This window comes from Brassica oleracea, chromosome C1 (assembly GCF_000695525.1).
Source record: "Brassica oleracea var. oleracea cultivar TO1000 chromosome C1, BOL, whole genome shotgun sequence".
NCBI classification, from domain to species: domain Eukaryota; kingdom Viridiplantae; phylum Streptophyta; class Magnoliopsida; order Brassicales; family Brassicaceae; genus Brassica; species Brassica oleracea.
In genome coordinates this window covers 36,468,825-36,473,946 of record NC_027748.1, presented here as the reverse complement: position 1 = coordinate 36,473,946, position 5,122 = coordinate 36,468,825, and the positions used below count along the sequence as shown (strand labels likewise).

Genomic DNA, 5,122 nt, shown 5'->3' with positions numbered 1-5,122 from the left:
CTAAGACGTTTGCTGAAGCAAAACAGGGAGCCAATAAGTTCCATCAATAAAATCAATGGACAAGAAAAACTCAACTTCTTGTTTGGTAAGTTCTTTAGCCCAACCTGATCTACGTTGTCTATCAGCACCTGGTCCAGGACACTTATACTCCGCATGGTATAAATCCCTGATCAAAAGTCTCAAGAATATTAGTATAAACATGAATAATAATTACATTGCCAATTACGTGAAAAATAATAATTAAAGACTAACTTGGTCGAGCCGTCGTAGCTCCGGTTAGGGGCCGTTCGTTTCTCCATCTATCATTTCCATCCAGCTGTTCCATCTATGTGATCCATCCAAATGATTCATCTGGATTTTAAGAGCTGTTCGTTTTTCCATCTAGATAAGTCATCTGGATGGATTCTATGTTTGTTTCTTTATTTCTATTTCCATCCAGACGAGTTTAGTAAACACATTACAAATATACCCTTGCTTTGATTTAATCGTATGTTTGATATTAATTTTAATTATACTAATTTTTATTATTTAGTATAAAATATATTTACACTGAAATTATTTTAAAATTTGCATTTCACATTTATAAATTTTTATTTCATAAAAAATATTTATTTTTATTTAAATTTGTATTAAAATTTAACTACTACTATAACTTTTCATAAAACTCGAAATAGAAACTCAAATTTGAATAAATTTCCAAACAACTCAAAGTAGAAACTCAAAGTGCAAAATTAATTTTATAAAACTAAAATTTAAAAGATGAAAGCAATGGTAAGAGCATCATGTACTCAAATTTTATAAAATTAAAAATTAAAAGATGTAAGCAATGGTAAGATTTTGGCGAGAAACTGTATTTTTACGGTTTTGGTGAGAAAACGCGCTTTTACTGTTTTGGCAAGAAACCGCATTTTACGGTTTTGGCGAGAAACTGCGTTTTGCAGTTTTGGCGAGAAATCGCGTTTTGCGGTTTTGGTGAGAAATCGCGTTTTACGGTTTTGGTGAAAAACCGCGTTTTTACGGTTTTGGCGGAAAACCGCGTTTTACGGTTTTGGTGGAAAAATGTGCTTTGGAGGTTTTGGCGGGAAAACACAATTTTACGGTTTTGGCTGAAAAACGTTTTTTTTTTTTGCAGTTTTGGCGGAAAAACACGTTTTTTGTGGTTTTGGCAGGAAACCACTTTTTACGGTTTTAGCGGAAAAACGTGTTTTTGTGATTTTGGCGGAAAAACGTGCTTTTGCGATTTTGGCGGGAAAACACGTTTTTACTGTTTTGGCAAGAAACCGCGTTTTGCGGTTTTGGCGAGAAACCGCACTATCACGGTTTTGGCGACAAAACGCGTATTTGTGATTTTGACGGAAAAATGTGTTTTTGCGGTTTTGGCGAGAAACTGCGTTTTTACGGTTTTGATGGGAAAACACATTTTTGTGGTTTTGGAGGGAAAGAGCGCTTTTACGGTTTTGGCAAGAAAACGCATTTTTGTGATTTTGGTGGGAAAATGCTTTTTTGCGGTTTTGACGGAAAACGCGTTTTGGCGGGAAAACACGTTTTTGCAGGTTTGGCAGAAAATTGTGCGTTTGTGGTTTTGGCGGAAAAAGTGTTTTGTAGTTTTGGTGGAAAAATATTGTTTTTTTGTGGTTTTATCGTTTTTCATATGTGAAAAAATAATATTAGGTTTGAGTTTGTAATTTGTTAATTACATGGAGGTATAATACACATTATATCATTTTGACAAACTTATCTCCATCTAGATGATCTAATTTGGATCAGCCAGCTGATTTTCAAAGTTAAGCCTAAATTTTTAAAACTCATTCAGATGAGCCGTCCAGATGACTTGTACTTTTAATGCCTAGACGAACAAAACTCTCATCTTCATTCAGATGGCTCATCTGGACGGAGAAACTGATATACCATGGATTTGACCCATTTTCATCCATGGAATATAAGTGTTTTACTATCTATATATTAAATATTCTATTCTATTAGGTATGTTTTCAGGTTCAGCAGTATCTTGGAGTAAAGTGATGATTATGGAGCATTTAGGAGCTTTAAAGAGATTTCATCCGAGCTGACCATTAGAGGTCGATACGAAGAAGAAGCAATCGTTCGATGCACATCCAGTGCCGTCGATCGATACAGAAGAGAAGCCTCGATGATTGAAAATTATGATCGATCGATGTACATCATGTACCATCGATCGATGTACATCCTGTACCATCGATCGATGTCGAGACTCGAGATGCGCGACTTGGTTCCAGCCGACTTTAATCCCAAGGCTTCACCAAATTAAAGATTACCCCAGATGAGTTTTTAACCTAATAGTTATATACTTGCCTAAGTGTTAGGAGGCAGAGAGCTTTTAGCCACCATTGTATTCTTATTTTCAGCAGAGAGGTTTAGGAGAGAAAATCATAGAGAGATTTGTGATTGGAACTCCATTGATTCATTTATTCTATTCTATGCAGTTTTTATCTATATTTTGTGTCATGAATTGCTTAGCTATGTCTGAGTAGTTTACTTGTTAGATTCAGGGTTCAAATAGGTTAGAGGGATTAGCCCCAACTTAGGAATTTGCATGTGTCAAGCATCCTTGATCATCCTGTCCTGAATCTAATCTGTCTTGCTAGGACTGCTAGAGAGAGCTAACCGCTGATCTAGGAGACTAGTGAGCATTATCAACCCGCGCCTAGGGCTTAGCTAGAAGCTATCAATCGATATTGTCTTCTGACAATCGATCGTTATTGCGAAAGGTGTATCGATCGATATCCATATAGGATCATCGATTGACACTTTCTTGTGATCAAAAGACGACAGTTGAGATCCAAGATCTAGTTAGTTAACCAGTGAAACATTGCCATCGCTGATCATTGTGATTAAGGAGTTGAGCTCTAATATATCATGCATGCAACTGTTAGACATCTATAAGATTATAATCTCTAACACCTGAATAGAAACCCTGCATCTAATATCTTCCAATAAAGTTACACCCCCAATCATCTTGTTAGTCGAGCAATAGACTTGCTCAATTAGGATTGCTATTTACTTTTAAATCATAAAACAACAAACACCTAGAATTAATAACCTGACTAGATTTAATAGGTTTCCTAACTCCTTGTGGATTCGATCCCTAAGTACTGCAACTGAACCTCTTATTTGAGAGAGTAATTCACTCCTTAGGGTAATTTGAGTGGTATCAGAAACGAACAACCCCTTAGTCCAACCGTTAGGGACAACGGTCTTGGACAGCTAAGTCTTGGCAAAGATGACTCGAGAATAAGGTCCTTTGGCTCGGCCTAAGTAAACGTCGTCGATTCCATACACTTTTCCTCTTATGAACACATAACCCGTGTTTTCGTCTGCTTTTTTTATGTGGTGTGCTGTGATTGACCCGTATGGTTTCACCCTCTTGTCCGATACCACAAAGATCTCACAGTTCTGTAACAAGTTGAAAAAAATGTTAAAATGTGGTATGTTATTGGCGGACTATGTTATAGAGTATGTGTTAGTGGGAAAACGTAAAATGGAAGTTTCACGACCGAAGATGAAGTCGATGGAACCTTGGATGTATCAAACAAAGTGTTGTGCAAGCTAAAAAAAAACGCACAATGGTAAAACGCTACTTTATCGGCAGCCACAAACGCTGCCACCGATTGGTTATCAGACGTGAATGCCATTCCCACCGGTCAGGACCAACCGTCTAACAACACGTGCAAATAGAGCGGTCGACAGGGCCCAAATATAAAAATAAAAAGTTTAAGAATTTTTTCAAATATATGAATTATGGTAAAAAACTTTAAAATTGTAGATATAATGCTAAATTTAGAGTTTATAATTAAAAAAAAAATCAAACAAAGTTATTAAAATTTTAAATTACTTGTTAAAATCATCAAATATATAATTAATAATTTTTTGAACAAGGTCTAAAATTAATTTGAGACGGCCCTGGTGCATCATTCTATATATTCATCACACTATTTCATTAACAATTCCGATGATTCGATGACCGTTTTTCCTTTACCGTTACCTCTCCTTAATATGAACTGCTTGTTCTCGGGAATGTGCACTCACTCCCTTTTTTCCCCCAAAATATAAAAGAGAAAATTGGAAAAAGAACACTTTGAACTTGTATTTGTCACAATAAGATTTGTAGAAGATGTTTTAGGAAAATATGATTTTTGTTCCTGTAAATACTAAACTACCCATAATTTATCAATTAAGTTGAATTAAAATTATATATTGTAATTTTCGTAATTGATTTTAAATTGGTAAATATTAAAAGTTAAATAAAAATAACAAAACTTTAAAAAATAACAAAAAAGGAAAAGGGGTGGCCGATACCCTAATTTCTTTTTCTACTTCTCTTCTCCGCCGTAGAAGAAATCCCCTTCCATGGCGATTTAGGGTTCAACGGAGACAAGCCTTGCTCTTCGTTGGAGTTTCATCTACCCGTAGTTTCGAATCTTGTCTTCGTCATCCTCCTCTTCGATTTCACTGAAGATACAACGAAATCCAAGTGTTCTTCCTCTCCGTCGGACGGGCAAATCGAATTACGAAGTGTTTTCCATTTTCGTCTCAGTTCTTCACACAAGGTATTCGATTACTTCTATTGATTCTCATCTAACACGAAATCGAGTTTCTTCCCTTTTACATAGATTTTTTAAAAATCGATTTGTCATATTTCTTAAGGTAAATTCGATTCACGGGTTGATTAAACATCTTATACATCACGATTAAGTGTTTGCATGTTAGTGTTTTAGATTTGTAGTTCTAAAATATCGATTTAGGTTTTTGGAAAGGGAAAAGTTTGGTTCTTGAAATCTTATACTAGTTGATGTCCAATTGTGTATGTTTTCAAGTAGAGTAGATGTTGTCCGATTGTAATATAGGCCATGGGTAGATTGATTGTTGTTGATTGATCAATTGAAAAAGTTGTTCTTTCTGAAATTAGAACTAGGTGGAATACATATTCTAGGATAAGGAGAATGTAAATGTAAAATGCATTTATCTTGCTCTCATTATTTGTGTTATGATATCGCTACTTTAACCTGTTGAACTAACAAGTTTTTCTGCGCTTTTAGATATGTCTGTGGAGTTACCAAAGAGGATTTTTAAAGAGGGCGAAGAG

At 35.3% G+C, this 5,122-nt stretch overlaps 1 pseudogene; it reads right to left on the bottom strand.

Annotated features, from left to right (window-relative positions):
• On the bottom strand, nucleotides 1-3,680 carry LOC106338791 (annotated as a pseudogene).
• Nucleotides 3,681-5,122: the final 1,442 nt, after the last annotated feature.